An 18,845-nucleotide genomic window follows, 5' to 3' on the forward strand; every position below is an offset into this window, starting at 1 on the left:
GATTAGAGTGTTAGGTTCAATTCTAGTTTATTAGCCACAAAAATCCTAATTATCCAAATATAAGAAGATTATATATCACTGGTGCACGAAATTGTGATCATCAATGGCGCCATCAACATGGTACGCTCAATTGTAATCTCAACTTTTTATCACAACTTCGCACAACTAACCAGCAAGTGCACTGGGTCGTCCAAGTAATAAACCTTACGCAAGTAAGGGTCGATCCCACGGAGATTGTTGGTATGAAGCAAGCTATGGTCATCTTGTAAATCTCAGTCAGGCGGATATAGAGTGGTTATGGAGTTTTCGAATATTAATAATAAACTAGGGATAGAAATACTAATGTAAATCCTTGGTGAGAATTTCAGATAAATGCATGGAGATGCTTTCGTCCCTCTAAACCTCTGCTTTCCTGCTGTCTTCATCCAATCAGTCTTACTCCTTTCTATGGCTGGCTTTATGTAAGGGCATCACCGTTGTCAATGGCTACATCCCATCCTCTTGTGAAAATGGTCCAAATGCTCTGTCATAGCACAGCTAATCATCTGAGGTTCTCGATCATACTGGAATAGGATTCACACTCCCAGCATTCGCGAGTTTGAAGCTCGTCACAGTCATTCAATCCCTGAATCCTACTCGGAATACCACAGACAAGGTTTAGACTTTCTGGATTCTCATGAATGCCGCCATCAATCTAGCTTACACCACGAAGATTCTGATTAAGAGATCTAAGAGATACTCATTCAATCTAAGGTAGAACGGAAGTGGTTGTCAGGCACGCGTTCATAGGGAATGATGATGATTGTCACGTTCATCACATTCAGGTTGAAGTGCAAATGAATATCTTAGAAGCGGGATAAGTTGAATTGAATAGAAAAACAGTAGTACTTTGCATTAATCTTTGAGGAACAGCAGAGCTCCACACCTTAATCTATGGAGTGCAGAAACTCTACCGTATGAAAATACATAAGTGAATAGAGGGTAGGCATGGCCGAGTGGCCAGCCTCCCATGGAGGTCTAGAGATCTACAAAATGATCAAAAGATGTCTAATACAATAGTAAAAAGTCCTATTTATAATAAACTAGCTACTAGGGTTTACAGAAGTAAGTAATTGATGCATAAATCCACTTCTGGAGCCCACTTGGTGTGTTCTTGGGCTGAGCTTGAAGTCTACACGTGGAGAGGTCATTCTTGGAGTTGAACGCCAGCTTTTGTGCCAGTTTGGGCGTTGAACTCCACTTTGCAACTTGTTTCTGGTGCTGGACGCTAGAATTGGGCAGAGAGCTGGCGTTGAACGCCAGTTTGCGTCGTCGAAACTTGGGCAAAGTATGGACTATTATATATTGCTGGAAAGCCCTGTATGTATACTTTCCAACGCAATTGGAAGCGCGCCATTTTGAGTTCTGTAACTCCAGAAAATCCATTTTGAGTGCAGGGAGGTCAGAATCCAACAGCATCAGCAGTCTTTCTTCAACCTCTGAATCTGATTTTTGCTCAAGTCCCTCAATTTCAGCCAGAAAATACCTGAAATCACAGAAAAACACACAAACTCATAGTAAAGTCCAGAAATGTGAATTTAACATAAAAACTAATGAAAACATCCCTAAAGTAACTAGATTATACTAAAAACATACTAAAAATAATGCCAAAAAGCGTATAAATTATCCGCTCATCACAACACCAAACTTAAATTGTTGCTTGTCCCCAAGCAACTGAAAATCAAATAGGATAAAAAGAAGAGAATATACTATAAATTCCAAACTATCAATGAAACATAGCTCCAATTAAATGAGCGGGACTTATAGCTTTTTGCCTCTTGAATAGTTTTGGCATCTCACTTTATCCATTGAAGTTCAGAATGATTGGCATCTATAGGAACTCAGAGTTCAGATAGTGTTATTGATTCTCCTAGTTCAGTATGATGATTCTTGAACACAGCTACTTTATGAGTCTTGGCCGTGGCCCTAAGCACTTTGTTTTCCAGTATTACCACCAGATACATAAATGCCACAGACACATAATTGGGTGAACCTTTTCAAATTGTGACTCAGCTTTGCTAAAGTCCCCAATTAGAGGTGTCCAGGGTTCTTAAGCACACTCTTTTTTTTTTGCTTTGGACCTTGACTTTAACCGCTCAGTCTCAAGTTTTCACTTGACACCTACACGCCACAAGCACATGGTTAGGGACAGCTTGGTTTAGCCGCTTAGGCCAGGATTTTATTCCTTTAGGCCCTCCTATCCACTGATGCTCAAAGCCTTGGGATCCTTTTTATTACCCTTGCCTTTTGGTTTTAAGGGCTATTGGCTTTTTGCTTGCTTTTTCTTTTTCTTTCTATTTTTTTTCGCTATATTTTTTTTTCTGCAAGCTTTGTTCTTTGCTGCTTTTTCTTGCTTCAAGAATCATTTTTTTTATGATTTTTCAGATTATCAAATAACATGTCTCCTTATCATCATTCTTTCAAGAGCCAACATATTTAACATTCTTAAACAACAACTTCAAAAGACATATGCACTGTTCAAGCATTCATTCAGAAAACAAGAAGCATTGTCATCACATCAATATAATTAATCTAAGTTCAAGGATAAATTCGAAACTCATGTACTTCTTGTTCTTTTGAATTAAAACATTTTTCATTTTAAGAGAGGTGATGGATTCATATGACATTCATAACTTTAAGACAAAGTTACTAACTACTAATGATCATGTAATGAAGACACAAACATAGATAAGCACTTAACATAGAGAAAACGAAAAACAGAAAGTGAGAACAAGGAGTGAGTCCACCTTAGTGATGGTGGCGTTTTCTTCTTGAGGAACCAATGATGTCCTTGAGCTCTTCTATGTCTCTTCCTTGTCTTTGTTGCTCCTCCCTCATTGCTTTTTGATCTTCTCTGATTTCATGAAGGATAATAGAGTGCTCTTGATGTTCCACCCTTAGTTGTCCCATGTTGGAACTTAATTCTCCTAGGGAGGTGTTGATTTGCTCCCAATAGTTTTGTGGAGGAAAATGCATTTGAGGCATCTCCGGGATCTCATGGTGATGAGCTTCCTGCGCCTCTTGAGCTCCATGAATGGGCTCTCTTGCTTGCTCCATCTTTTTCTTAGTGATGGGCTTCTCTTCCTCAATGTGAATGTCTCCTTCTATGAAAGCTCCAGCTGAGTAACATAGATGGAGCCTTGCCCCAGGGGAGGGCTTTTCGGCTATTTTGTAGAGTTCAAGGGAGATGACTTCATGAACTTCTACTTCCTCTCCAATCATGATGCTACGAATCATGATGGCCCGATCCACAGTAACTTCAGATTGGTTGCTAGTGGGGATGATGGAGCGTTGGATGAACTCCAACCATCCTCTAGCCACAGGCTTGAGGTCCAGTCTTCTTAGTTGAACCAGCTTGCCTTTGGAGTCAATCTTCCATTGAGCTCCTTCCACACATATGTCCATGAGGACTTGGTCCAACCTTTGATTAAAGTTGACCCTTCTAGTGTAGGGGCGCTCATCTCCTTGCATCATAGGAAAGTTAAACGCCAGCCTCACATTCTCCGGACTAAAATCTAAGTATTTCCCCCGAACCATTGTAACATAATTCTTTGGATTCGTGTTCTTACTTTGATCATGGTTCCTAGTGATCCATGCATTGGCATAGAACTCTTGAACCATTAGGATGCCGACTTGTTGGATGGGGATTGTTAGAACTTCCCAACCTCTTCTTTGGATTTCATGTCGGATCTCCGGATACTCATTTCTCTTGAGTTTGAAAGGGACCTCGGGGATCACCTTCTTCTTGGCCACAACATCATAGAAGTGGTCTTGATGAGCTTTAGAGATGAACCTTTCCATCTCCCATGACTCGGAGGTAGAAGCTTTTGTCTTCTCTTTCCCTTTTCTAGAGGATTCTCCGGTCTTGGGTGCCATCAATGGTAATGGAAAAACAAAAAGCTTATGCTTTTACCACACCAAACTTAGAATTTTGCTCGCCCTCGAGCAAGAGAAGAAAGAATAGATGAAGAAGAAGAAGAAAATATGGAGAGGAGGGTTGTGTTGTGAGAAAATGAGGAAGAATTGAGGGGTATATATAGGGAAGGGAGGGGGTAAGTTCGGCCATTTAGGGTGGGTTTGGGTGGGAAATTGATTTTGAATTTTGAAGGTAGGTGGAGTTTATGAGGTAGGTTTATGGGGAAGAGTGGATGGATGTGAGTGGTGAAGAGGTGATGGGGAAGAGAGATTGAGGTGATTGGTGAAGGGTTTTGGGGAAGAGTGTTTATGGAATTGTGTGAAAGAGGGGTGAGAAGAAGTAAGTGGAGGTAGGTGGGGATCCTGTGGGGTCCACAGATCCTGAGGTGATTTTGTGGGGTCCACAGATCCTAAGGTGTTCAAGGATTTACAACCTTGCACCCAATTAGGCATGCAAAATGCCTTTGCGCACAACTCTGGGCGTTCAGCGCCAGATTGGTGCTTGTTCTGGGCGTTGAACGCCCATTTGTTGCCCATTTCTGGCGTTGAACGCCAGAACCATGCTTGTTCTGGACGTTCAGCGCCAGCTCTTCTCCAGGGTGCATTTCCGGCGTTCAAACGCCCAGATGCTGCCCATTTCTGGCGTTCAGTGCCAGAACCATGCTCTGTTCTGGCGTTGAACGCCCAAAACATGCTTCTTACTGGCGTTTAAACGCCAGTAAGGTCTTCCTCTAGGGTGTGATTTTTTTTCTTCTGTTTTTGATTCCGTTTTCAATTTTTATATTTATTTTGTGACTCCACATGATCATGAACCTAATAAAACATGAAAAACAATGAAAATTAGATAAATAAACATTGGGTTGCCTCCCAACAAGCGCTTCTTTAATATCAATAGCTTGACAGTGGGCTCTCATGGAGCCTCACAGATGTGCAGAGCTTTGTTGAGACCTCCCAACACCAAACTTTGAGTTTGGATATGGGGGTTTGACACCAAACTTAGAGTTTGGTTGTGGGCTCCGAACACCAAACTTAGAGTTTGACTGTGGGGGCTTTGTTTGACTCTGCTTTGAGAGAAGCTCTTTATGCTTCCTCTCCATGGATGCAGAGAGAGATCCTTGAGTTGTAAACACAAGGTTGTCCTCATTTATTTGAAAGATCAATTCTCCTCTGTCCACATCAATCACAGCTCTTGCTGTGGCTAGGAAGGGTCTTCCAAGGATGATGAATTCATCCTCATCCTTCCCAGTATCTAGGACTATGAAATCAGTAGGGATGTAAAGGCCTTCAACCTTTACTAACACGTCCTCTACTTGTCCATAAGCCTGTTTTCTTGAATTGTCTGCCATCTCTAATGAGATTTTAGTGGCTTGCACCCCAAAGATTCCCAGTTTCTCTATTACAGAGAGGGGCATGAGGTTTATTCCTGAACCAAGGTCACACAGAGCCTTAAAGATCATGGTGCCTATGGTACAAGGTATTAAGAACTTTCCAGGATCCTGTTTCTTCTGAGGCAATGTCAGTTGATCCAGATCACTTAGTTCATTGGTGAACAAGGGAGGTTCATCTTCCCAAGTTTCAATGCCAAATAATTTGGCATTCAGCTTCATGATTGCACCAAGGTACTTGGTGACTTGCTCCTCAGTGACATCCTCATTCTCTTCAGAAGAGGAATACTCATCAGAGCTCATGAATGGCATAAGGAGGTTTAATGGAATCTCTATGGTTTCTAGTTGAGCCTCAGATTCTTTTGGTTCCTCAGAGGGAAACTCCTTATTGATCACTGGATGTCCCAGGAGGTCTTCCTCACTGGGATTCACGTCCTCTCCTTCCTTTACAGGTTCGGCCATGGTGATCAATTCAATGGCCTTGCACTCTCCTTTTGGATTTTCTTCTGTATTGCTTGGGAGAGTACTAGGAGGAATTTCAGTGATCCTTTTACACAGCTGGCCCACTTGTGCTTCCAAATTTCTAATGGAGGATCTTGTTTCATTCATGAAACTCACAGTGGCCTTAGATAGATCAGAGACTAAGTTTGCTAGATTAGAAGTATTTTGTTCAGAGTTCTCTGTCAGTTGCTGAGTGGATGATGGAAAAGGTTTACTATTGTTAAACCTGTATCTTCCACCATTATTAAAGCCTTGTTGAGGCTTTTGTTGATCCTTCCATGAGAGATTTGGATGATTTCTCCATGATGGATTATAGGTGTTTCCATAAGGTTCACCTAAGTAATTCACCTCTGCTATTGCAGGGTTCTCAGGATCATAAGCTTCTTCTTCAGAAGATGCCTCTTGAGTACTGTTGGATGCAGCTTGCATTCCATTCAGACTCTGAGAAATCATATTGACTTGCTGAGTCAATATTTTATTCTGAGCCAATATGGTATTCAAAGTATCAATTTCAAGAACTCCCTTCTTCATAGGCGTCCCATTATTCACAGGATTCCTCTCAGAAGTGTACATGAACTGGTTATTAGCAACCATGTCAATGAGTTCTTGAGCTTCTGCATGCATTTTCTTTAGGTGAATGGATCCACCTGCAGAAGTATCCAATGACATCTTTGATAGCTTAGATAAACCATCATAGAATATATCCAGGATGGTCCATTCTGAAAGCATGTCAGAAGGACACTTTTTGGTCAGCTGCTTGTATCTTTCCCAAGCTTCATAGAGGGATTCACCTTCTTTCTGTCTGAAGGTTTGAACATCCACTCTAAGCTTGCTCAGCTTTTGAGGAGGAAAGAACTTGGCTAAGAAAGCCGTGACCAGCTTATCCCAAGAGTTCAGGCTGTCTTTGGGTTGAGAGTCCAACCACACTCTAGCTCTGTCTCTTACAGCAAAAGGGAAAAGCATGAGCCTGTAGACTTCAGGATCTACTCCATTAGTCTTAACAGTATCACAGATCTGCAAGAATTCAATTAAGAACTGAAAAGGATCTTCAGATGGAAGTCCATGAAACTTGCAGTTCTGCTGCGTCAGAGAAACTAGCTGAGGTTTCAGCTCAAAGTTGTTTGCTCCAATGGCAGGAATGGAGATGCTTCTTCTATGTAAATCGGAATTAGGTGCAGTAAAGTCACCAAGCATTCTCCTTGCATTATTATTATTTTCGGCTGCCATCTCCTCTTCCTGTTCGAAAATTTCTGAAAGGTTCTCTCTGGATTGTTGTAATTTAGCTTCTCTTAGTTTCCTCTTCAGAGTCCTTTCAGGTTCTGGATCTGCTTCAACAAGAATATTCTTGTCCTTGCTCTTGCTCATATGACAAAGAAAAGGGCACAGAAATAATAATAATAATAATAATAATAATAGAGATCCTTTATACCACAGTATAGAAGTCCCTGTGTGAGTGGAAGAAAGGAAGGGGACAAAGAATGTAATGTAAGGAAAGAAACACAAGGGTGAGGAGAGCAGAGATGTGAGGTGAGGAGATGTTAGTAGATGAATAAATAAATAGAATAAGATGAGAGAGGGAAAATTTCGAAAATAATTTTTGAAAAAGAGTTAGTGATTTTCGAAAATAGTTTTTGAAAAAGGTTAGTAATTTTCGAAAATAAAAAATCAAAAATTAAAATAATTAGTTAATTAAAAAGAATTTTTGAAAAAGAGGGAAGATATTTTCGAAAATTAGAGAGAGAGAGAGAGTTAGTTAGGTAGTTTTGAAAAAGATAAGAAACAAACAAAAAGTTAGTTAGTTAGTTGAAACAAATTTGAAAATCAATTTTGAAAAGATAAGAAGATAAGAAGTTAGAAAAGATATTTTAAAATCAAATTTTGAAAAAGATAAGATAAGATGATATTTTTGAAAAGATATGATTGAAATTAGTTTTGAAAAAGATTTGATTTAAAAAATCACAATTAATGACTTGATTCACCAGAAATCACAAGATATGATTCTAGAACTCAAAGTTTGAATCTTTCTTAACAAGTAAGTAACAAACTTGAAATTTTTGAATCAAAACATTAATTGATGATGTTATTTTCGAAAATTATGATATAAAATTAAGAAAAAGATTTTTGAAAAATATTTTTATAATTTTCGAAAATAACTAAGAAAAATGAAAAAAAGATTTGATTTTTGAAAAAGATTTTGAAAAAGATAAGATTTTTAAATTGAAAATTTGATTTGACTCATAAAAACAACTAGATTTTAAAAATTTTTGAAAAAGTCAAATCTAATTTTCGAAATTTTAAGAGAGAAAAAGGGGAAGATATTTTTTTTTTTATTTTTGAATTTTTAATGATGAGAGAGAAAAACATGAAAAAGACTCAATGCATGAAAATTTTGGATCAAAGTATGTGATGAATGCAAGAACACTATGAATGTCAAGATGAACACCAAGAACACTTTGAATGTCAAGATGAACATCAAGAACATGTTTTTGAAAAATTTTTAATGCAAAGAAAACATGCAAGACACCAAACTTAGAAATCTTTCATGTTTAGACTCTATGGATTCAAAAATGCACATGTAAAATAAGAAAAGATGCAAAACAAGAAAACATCAAGATCAAACAAGAAGACTTACCAAGAACAACTTGAAGATCATGAAGAACACCATGAATGCATGAATTTTCAAAAAATGCAAAATGAATATGCAATTGACACCAAACTTATAACATGACACATGACTCAAACAAGAAACATGAAAAATATTTTTGATTTTTATGATTTTATGAAATTTTTTTGTATTTTCTTTTAATTTTTTTGAAAATCATTTTGAAAAAGAAAAATAAGGATTCCAAAATTTTTAATATGAATTCCAGGAATCTTATGCTCTTTAGTCTAAAGCTCCAATCAAAGGGTCAGTCATGGCTTAATAGCCAGCCAAGCTTTAGTATGCTATTACATGCATCAGCTAATTTGCAAAGAAAGACAAAGAAGCTCTTCTCTTGAGTATAAGTGAAACCTCAGTCCAAAAGAATTTAGACATGGTTTTACAGCCAGCTAGGCTTCAACATGTTTCATGAAACACTAGAATTCATTCTTAAAAATTCTGAAGAGAGAAATATATTTTTGAAAACATTTTTATTTAAAATTTTTTTTTTCGAAAACAAAGGAGAAATTTTTGAAAGATTTTTTTGAAAAATTTTTGAAAACTTTTTGAAAAGAAAACGAAAAGAAAGTTACCCAATCTGAGCAACAAGATGAACCGTCAGTTGTCCAAACTCGAACAATCCCCGGCAACGGCGCCAAAAACTTGGTGCACGAAATTGTGATCATCAATGGCGCCATCAACATGATAGCTCAATTGTAATCCCAACTTTTTATCACAACTTCGCACAACTAACCAGCAAGTGCACTGGGTCATCCAAGTAATAAACCTTACGCGAGTAAGGGTCGATCCCACGGAGATTGTTGGTATGAAGCAAGCTATGGTCATCTTGTAAATCTCAGTCAGGCAGATATAGAGTGGTTATGGAGTTTTCGAATATTAATAATAAACTAGGGATAGAAATACTTATGTAAATCCTTGGTGAGAATTTTAGATAAATGCATGGAGATGCTTTCGTCCCTCTAAACCTCTGCTTTCCTGCTGTCTTCATCCAATCAGTCTTACTCCTTTCTATGGTTGGCTTTATGTAAGGGCATCACCGTTGTCAATGGCTACATCCCATCCTCTTGTGAAAATGGTCCAAATGCTCTGTCACAGCACGGCTAATCATCTGAGGTTCTCGATCATACTGGAATAGGATTCACCCTCCTTTTGCGTCTGTCACGACGCCCAGCACTCGCGAGTTTGAAGCTCGTCACAGTCATTCAATCCCTGAATCCTACTCGGAATACCACAGACAAGGTTTAGACTTTCCGGATTCTCATGAATGCCGCCATCAATCTAGCTTACACCACGAAGATTCTGATTAAGAGATCTAAGAGATACTCATTCAATCTAAGGTAGAACGGAAGTGGTTGTCAGGCACGCGTTCATAGGGAATGATGATGATTGTCATGTTCATCACATTCAGGTTGAAGTGCAAATGAATATCTTAGAAGCGGGATAAGTTGAATTGAATAGAAAAACAGTAGTACTTTGCATTAATCTTTGAGGAACAGCAGAGCTCCACACCTTAATCTATGGAGTTGAACGCCAGCTTTTGTGCCAGTTTGGGCGTTGAACTCCACTTTGCAACTTGTTTCTGGCGCTGGACACCAGAATTGGGCAGAGAGCTGACGTTGAACGCCAGTTTTCGTCATCTCAACGTGGGCAAAGTATGGACTATTATATATTTCTGGAAAGCCCTGGATGTCTACTTTCCAACTCAATTGGAAGCGCGCCATTTTGAGTTCTGTAGCTCTAGAAAATTCATTTTGAGTGCAGGGAGGTCAGAAATCCAACAGCATCAGCAGTCCTTCTTCAACCTCTGAATCTGATTTTTGCTCAAGTCCCTCAATTTCAGCCAGAAAATACCTGAAATCATAGAAAAACACACAAACTCATAATAAAGTCCAGAAATATGAATTTAACATAAAAACTAATGAAAACATCCCTAAAAGTAACTAGATTCTACTAAAAACATACTAAAAACAATGCCAAAAAGCGTATAAATTATCCGCTCATCAATCACGTATCCCGTGAAGTCCAAGTAATTAGCAGTTTTGGAGGAGTTTACTTTCAAGCTAGTATTCAAGTGAGATAACTTTTCCAAGAATCACAAGAATTCATATAGAAAAGGGGTTGTTCTTCCGATATATCCAGATTCATAAGATGAAGAATGAAAGTAATCCTTGAAACTGAATCAATACATAAATTAAAATAGAATAATAATAGTCTTAATCCATAGAAATAAATAGAGCTCCTAACCTTAACCAAGGAGTTTTAGTGGCTCATAACTCAGAGAGAAAACTAGGGTTCAAAAAATGAGAAAGTGCGTAAGAGAGAAGATAGAAGAGAACCCCCGAAGGGCTGAATCTTTTTTCCTTTTATATCTAACCTAATTTGATTTGAAACTAAAATAAAATAAATTCTAAAACTAAAAGATTTTGTTTGCAATTAAAAATAACTAAAATAAAATAAAATAGAACAATTAAAAGCTGAATCCAACTAAAGATGCTCCTTTGGTGAAGTGTGATCTAGATCATTGGCGCTAAACGCCAGATTCGGCATTTATCGCCCTTATGGGAAGAAACTCTTCCTTTGGCAGCTTCCCACTCCCCCAGGTTCGCGTTTAGCACAAGCTTGGCAGCTTCCAACTCTTCTCTTTTCTTGCACATGAACTCTGCCAAACCGATCCAAACTTCACCTGAAATAATTAAAACATCAAAGCAAATCATAGTAGCATCTGAAGAGGTTTAAAATACGAATTAAATTAAAACTCAATAAATTTGTATTTAAAATAAATAGAAAACAGAGAAAAGATGCTCATGCATCAGGCACTTGATTATTACTTGTCCTACTGGACCACCAAGTTTAGATAAGAACAAGTATCATTCTCGTCTTGACTACTCTCAGAATGTGCCTGCTTCTACTGCTATTGCTACTGCTACTGAATCTACCACCTCTACCTCTCTCAAGCCACCTTCTGTCTCTCCATCCAACATTGAATCTTTTCTTAAGCAGCTTCTCTCCTTTTTTGGTAATACCTCTCCTGCTCTTTCTACTCCTTGAGGTAATTCTACATGGTATTTTTATTCTTGTTGTTTTAATCACATGTCTCTTTTGTGTCATCTTTTTTCGTCGTTTTCTACCACTTCAAATGCACCTTATGTCAACACTGCTAATGGTTCCCTCTTGCATGCGATACATAAGGGTTTTATTTCACAGTCAAATATTCATTTCCTGATACTTACCTTATTCCAAAATTAAACTTTAATTTTATCTCTGTCATTCAACTTGTTGAGCTTGATTTTGATGTCAATTTCTCTATTTCTGGTTGTTGTGTGCAGGATTGTCGGATGGAAAAGATCATCAGGACTAGATGTAAGGTCAGAAGGTTGTTTGAGCTCAAGAACCTTTATGTTCCTTCTATGTCAAATCTCTGCGTTGTTTCCTCTCCATGCACTCTTCACTTGTGGCACCACCGTCTTGCCCACAGCTCCTTAGGAAAATTGCGTCCTTTTATGCTTACAGGTGTTTTAGGTCAAGTTTATAATGAGTCGTTTGATTGTATTTCTTGTCAAATTGAAAAACGACCAGCTTTATCTTTTTATAATAATTCCTCTCTTGCTTGCTCTCCTTTTGATCTTATTCACTCTGATGTTTAGGGCTCCACTCCCATCGTTTATATAGGAAGGGCTCAATACTTTGTAGTCTTTATTGATGATTATTCGCGTTTTACTTGGGTTTATTTGATGACTAATCGTCATGAGCTGCCTCAGATTTATATTACCTTTGCCACTATGATTCGATCTCAGTTTTCTAAGGTCATAAAAATCTTCCAATGCTATAATGCTATGGAATATCGTGACACCAAACTTTTAAATTTTCTCACTGAACATGATACTTTGTCTGAGTTTTCTTATTCCGGTACCTCTCAATAAAATGGCAGAGCTGAACGAAAACACCGTCACATTCTTGATTGTGTTTGTGCAATGCTTATTTCTTCTTCCTGTCCTAAGCGTACTTGGGGTGAAGCTGTTATCACTACTGTTCATGTTATCAATAGACTCCTTTCTTCTGTTCTTGGTAACACTAATCTTTTTGAGCATCTTTATCATACTTCTCTAGATTATAACTCTCATCGTGTTTTTGGTTGTGTCTGTTTTGTCCTTCTTCAGCCTCATGAACATAACAAACTTGAACCTCGGGCTCGCATGTATTGTTTTCTTGGTTATGGCACTGAACACAAGGGTTATCGTTGTTGGGATCCTATCTCTAGACGTATTTATATATCTCGTCATGTTGTCTTCTGGGAGCATCACATGTTCTCTAGTTTTTCCTCTTTTGAGTCAATTCCTTCTACTCAGTCACTGTTTTTCAATAACCCTAATGTTGATCTTTTTTCTAGTAATGATACTACAGGTTCTATCTCAAGTCAATCCCTCGAGCCCCTTACTTTTTTGTCTTCTCCATCTCCCAATGATTTCAGATCGGACGATGCTCCTGCTCCTGCTGTCATGCCTCCTCCCTCTACTCGTTTTTCTAGGGTAAGAAATCCATCTCCTCATCTTTTCTATTATCATTATTTTTCTACTATTCTTTATCACCAAGAACCTAATTCATTCTGAGAAGCCTCCACAAATCCAAATTGGCAGCAAGCAAAGTAAGAAGAAATCCAAGCATTTGAAAAAGCACACACTTGGGACTTGGTTGATCCTCCTTCTGATCAAGAAGTTGTTGGTAGTTGATGGGTATACAAGATCAAGACTTGCTCTAATGGTTCTATTGACTATTATAAGCACGATTGATTGCTCAAGGTTGTACGCAAGAGTATGGTATTGATTATGAAGAAATTTTTGCTCCTATTGCTTGTCTCGCATCTGATCAAATTTTCATTGCCATTGTTGCGGTAAAAAAATGGTCTCTCAGTCAGATGGATGTGAAGAATGAATTTCTTAATGGGGATTTAAAAAAGAAGGTCTATATGAAACCACCTCCGAATATCCTTGTTCTTCTAGCAAAGTTTGTTTCCTTCGCAAAGCACTTTATGGCCTTAAGCAAGCTCTACGTGAATGGTTTGAAAAGTTCAGTATCACTATATGCCATCTCGGTTTCACCTGTAGCCCTCATAAGAATGCTCTCTTTATTCATAAAAGTGAACATGGAGATGTTCTTCTACTTTTGTATGTTGATGACATTATTGTTCATACATCGGTTCGAGCTATAAAGGACCGGGTTGGCCGACCTCTTAGAAGGTTGGCCCATGACCGACCTCTTAGAAGGTTGGCCCATTACCGACCTCTTCACAAAGAGCTCGGCCAAATTACCATAAGAGGCCCAAGCAGGCCCAAACGAAGGGACACAGCCCAATCTAAAGGCAGCCAAAGCCTAGATGGATAAAAGCGGTTCCCCTTAAAGATAAGATGACTTCACTCAAAGATAAGATAAGATAGAGATAACTATCTTATCTCCAGAAAAGTCAAACCATACCATTATAAATACACTGGAGCACCCAGGTATAACTCATACTTTGATTCTACTAAAAATCTGCTTAAAGCCCATGCTAACTTAAGCATCGGAGTCTCTTACAGGTACCACTACCCTTCGGTGACGAAGGATCAACAGCATCTCCAGCTCCACCAGTTCCACCAGGTCGGACACGACAACTCCGGCCACCAGATCCAACAAGTCGGACACGAAAGCTCCGGCCACTAGGTCTAAACAGGTCGGACACAGCAGCACCGACCACGATGGCAGATCTCGTCTGAGATCGACCTACAGTTTCAGGTAACCCTCGGAACATTGGCGCCGTTGCCGGGGAACCTAGAAGTTATCCCATCACCATGGCGGACGACCGTGACAACGATCACAATTCTGGTTTGGTGGACAGAACGCCAAACAAAAACACGGACGCCACCTCCAAAGATACACCTTAAAACGAGGGAGATAAGCAACCCCTAAACACAGAATTTTTGGAAGCTATCCGTGAGAAACAGAATCGCCTTAAACAACTGGAACAAGAAGCTGAACATCAACGGGAAGCTGAAAGAGACCATCGGAGAGAAACAAGACGACGTCAAAAACTAGAGGACAAGCTCTTAAAGCTCGAAGCCGATCTCAAAACCCCTTCATTGACTTGATCTTTGTTTTCTTATTCAATTCAAGCTTATTCCTATTCTAAGATATTCGCTTGCACTTCAACATGATGAATGTGATGATCCGTGACACTCATCACCATTCTCAACCTATGAACGCGTGCCTGACAACCACTTCCGTTCTACCTTGGATTGAGTGTTTATCTCTTAGCCTCTATTCCGAAAGATCAGAGTCTTCGTGGTATAAGCTAGAATTATTGGCGGCCATTATTGAGATCCAGAAATTCTAAACCTTGTCTGTGGTATTCCGAGTAGGATCTGGGATGGGATGACTGTGACGAGCTTCAAACAAACGAGTGTTGGGCGTGTGACAGACGCAAAAGGATCAATGGATCCTATTCCAACATGATCGAGAACCGATAGATGATTAGCCGTGCGGTGACAGTGCATTTGGACCATTTTCACTGAGAGGATGGGAAGTAGCCATTGACAACGGTGATGCCCAACACACAGCTTGCCATGGAAAGGAGTATGAATGATTGGATGAAAGCAGTAGGAAAGCAGAGGTTCAGAAGGGACAAAAGCATCTCCATACGCTTATCTGAAATTCTCACCAATGAATTGCATAAGTATTTCTATCCTATTTTATATTTTATATCATAATTATCAAAATCCCATAACCATTTGAATCTGCCTGACTGAGATTTACAAGGTGACCATAGCTTGCTTCAAGCCGACAATCTCCGTGGGATCGACCCTTACTCACGTAAGGTTTATTACTTGGACGACCCAGTGCACTTGCTGGTTAGTTGTATCGGAGTTGTGAAAAAGAATTTGAGATTATAAACGTGCGTACCAAGTTTTTGGTGCCGTTGCTAGAGATCACAATTTCGTGCACCAAGTTTTTGGCGCCGTTGCCGGGGATTGTTCGAGTTTGGACAACTGACGGTTCATCTTGTTGCTCAGATTAGGTAATTTTATTTTAATTTTAAGCTTTTTTATTATTTTTATTTTCAAAAAATTTTCAAAAAAAAAATAAATTATCTTATGGCTTCATAATTTTTAAGAATGAATTCTAGAGTTTTATGGTGATATGCTGAATCCTGGCTGGCTGTTAAGCCATGTCTAATCCTTTGGACCGAGGTTTCAAATATCATTAGAAGAGCTTCTTTGTCTTTCTCAGCAATTTAGCTTTTGTATGTAATGATCTGCTAAAGCTTGGCTGGCCATTGGCCATGTCTAGTATTTTGGACCGGAGCTTTCACTGAAAGCTTGGCTGGCTAGTAAGCCATGTCTAATTCTTGGACCAGAGTTTTAGACTAACATTGCATGATTCCTGGAATTCTCATTAGAAATTTTGAAATCCTTATTTTTCTTTTTCCAATTAATTTTCAAAAAATCTAAAAAAATTAATAAAATCATAAAACCAAAAATAATTTTGTGTTTATTGTTTGAGTCTAGTGTCAAATTGTAAGTTTGGTGTCAATTGTATTTTTTTTAATTTACTAAAAATTTTCGAAACCCATGCATGATGTTCTTCATGATCTTCAAGTTGTTCTTGATGATTTTCTTTGTTTGATCTTTGCATTTTCATCTTTTGTGTCTTTTCTTGTTTTTCATATGCATTTTCAATTTGTTAGTGTCTAAAGTTTGAAAATTTCCAAGTTTGGTGTCTTGCATGTGTGTCTTTTCTTAAAAATTTTCAAAAATAAGTTCTTGATGTTCATCTTGATCTTCAAAGTGTTCTTAGTGTTCATCTTGACATTCAAAGTGTTCTTGCATGGATCATGTGTTTTGATCTTGAATTTTTATGTTTTGCATCATTTTTATGTTTTTCTCTCTCCTCATTAAAAATTCAAAAATAAAATATCTTTCCCTTTTTCTTCTCATAAATTTCGAATATTTGAGTTGACTTTTTCAAAAATTTTTCAAAATTTAGTTGTTTCTTATGAGTCAAATCAAATTTTCAATTTAAAAATTCTATCTTTTTCAAATCTTTTTCAAAAATCAAATCTTTTTCATTTTTCTTTCATATTTTCGAAAATTCAAATTGATTTTCAAAAATATTTTTCTTATTTTATTCCATATTTTTCAAAATCTTTACTAACAATTAATGTGATTAATTCAAAAAAAATTTGAGCTTGTTACTTGCTTATTAAGAAAGGTTCAATCTTTAAATTTTAGAATCATATCTTTTAGTTTCTTGTTCGTCAAGTAATCAATTTCAATTTTCAAATCAAATCTTTTTAATTTCCAATTCAAATATTTTTCAAAATGATTTTCAATCATATCTTTTTCAATTTCAATCATATCTTTTTCAAAATCAATTTCAAAATCTTTTCTAACTTCTCACCATTTCAAATTTGATTTTCAAATCTTTTTCAATTAACTACTTAACTTTTTGGTTTATTTTTAAAAATTTTCTATTTCAATCATATCTTTTTCAAAATCACCTAACTAATTTTCTCTCTCTAATTTTTGAAAACTCCTATCCACTTTTTCAAAATTCTTTTTAATTAACTAATTGTTTCAAATTTTAATTTTAATTTTATTTCTCTTTTTAATTTTTGAATTCTAACTGCATTTTAAAATAAAAACAAAATATTTTTCTTTTATTTTTAAATTAAATTCGAATTTTCTCCCCTCTCTTTCATCTCCTTCTATTTATTTATTTATCTACTAACACTTCTCTTCTACTCATAATTCGAACCCCATCTTCTTCTCTGTGTTTGAGTTTTTCTCTTCTCCTCCTTCTATTCTTCTCCTCTTCCACTCACATAAGGAATCTCTATACTGTGACATAGAGGATTCCATATTTTCTTTTTTGTTCTCTTCTTTTTCATATGAGTAGGAACAATGATAAGAATATTCTTGTTGAAGCTGATCCTGAACCTGAAAGGACTCTGAAGAGGAAGCTAAGGGAAGCTAAAGCACAACTCTCTGGAGAGAACCTGACAAAAATTTTTGAAAAAGAAGGAGACATGGCCGAACCTAATAACAATGGTGGAAATGCAAGGAAGATGCTTGGTGACTTTATTGCACCCTCTTCCAACTTCTATGGAAGAAGCATCTCACTCCCTGCAATTGGAGCAAACAATTTTGAGCTTAAGCCTTAATTGGTTTCTCTAATGCAGCAGAATTGCAAGTTTCATGGACTTCCAATGGAAGATCCTCATCAGTTTTTAGCTGAATTCTTGCAAATCTGTGACACTGTCAAGACCAATGGAGTTGATCCCGAGGTCTACAGGCTTATGCTTTTCCCTTTTGTTGTAAGAGACAGAGCTAGAACATTGTTGTATTCACAACCTAAGGATAGCCTGAACTCTTGGGATAAGCTGGTCAGTGCTTTCCTGGCAAAATTCTTTCCACCTCAAAAGATGAGCAAGCTTAGAATGAAAATTGAAACCTTCAGACAGAAGGAAGGAGAATCCCTCTATGAAGCTTGGGAAAGATGCAAGCAACTGATCAAAAGGTGTCCTACTGACATACTTCTAGAAGGGAGCATCATAAGTATATTCTATGATGGTCTGTCTGAGTTGTCAAAAATGTCATTGGACCATTCTGCAGGAGGATCTCTTCACGTGAAAACCCCTGCAGAAGCTTAGGAACTCATTGAAATGGTTGCAAATAACCAGTTCATGTACACCTCTGAGAGGAATCCTGTGAACAATGGGACGCCTCAGAAGAAGGGATTTCTTGAAATTGATACTCTGAATGCCATATTGGCTCAGAACAAAATATTGACTCAGCAAGTCAATATAATTTCTCAGAGTCTGAATGGATTGCAAGCTGCATCCAACAGTACTAAAGAAGCATCTTCTGAAGAAGAAGCTTATGATCCTGAGAACCCTGCAATAGCAGAGGTGAATTATATTGGAGAATCCTATAGAAACACCTATAATCCTTCATGGAAAAATCATCCAAATTTCTCATGGAAGGACCAACAGAAGCCTCAACAAGGCTTCAATAATAACGGTGGAAGAAATAGGTTTAGCAATAGCAAGCCTTTTCCATCATCTTTTTAGCAACAGACAGAGAATTCTAAACAGAGCCATTCTGGCCTGGCAATCATAGTCTCTGATCTATCCAAGACCACACTAAGTTTCATGAATGAAACAAGGTCCTCCATTAGAAATTTGGAGGCACAGGTGGGTCAGCTGAGTAAGAAGATTACTGAAACTCCTCCCAGTACACTCCCAAGCAATACAGAAAAAAATCCGAAGAGAGAGTGCAAGGCCATAACCTTACTTGGTGTGGCCGAATGCCCAG

At 37.8% G+C, this 18,845-nt stretch overlaps 2 non-coding genes across 2 annotated transcripts; one reads left to right on the forward strand and one right to left on the reverse strand.

Moving 5' to 3' along the window:
* Positions 1 to 6,563: 6,563 nt before the first annotated feature.
* On the forward strand, positions 6,564 to 6,671 carry LOC148549352 (small nucleolar RNA R71). The gene has a single exon (XR_015898159.1). It is a non-coding gene; the product is annotated as a small nucleolar RNA R71 (small nucleolar RNA).
* An 11,288-nt stretch (positions 6,672 to 17,959) lies between these two features.
* Positions 17,960 to 18,063, reverse strand: LOC148549353 (small nucleolar RNA R71). The gene has a single exon (XR_015898255.1). It is a non-coding gene; the product is annotated as a small nucleolar RNA R71 (small nucleolar RNA).
* Positions 18,064 to 18,845: the final 782 nt, after the last annotated feature.

The sequence above is a fragment of the Arachis ipaensis genome, chromosome B8 (genome assembly GCF_059453495.1).
Source record: "Arachis ipaensis isolate K30076 ecotype BB chromosome B8, ASM5945349v1, whole genome shotgun sequence".
Taxonomy (NCBI): Eukaryota; Viridiplantae; Streptophyta; class Magnoliopsida; order Fabales; family Fabaceae; genus Arachis; species Arachis ipaensis.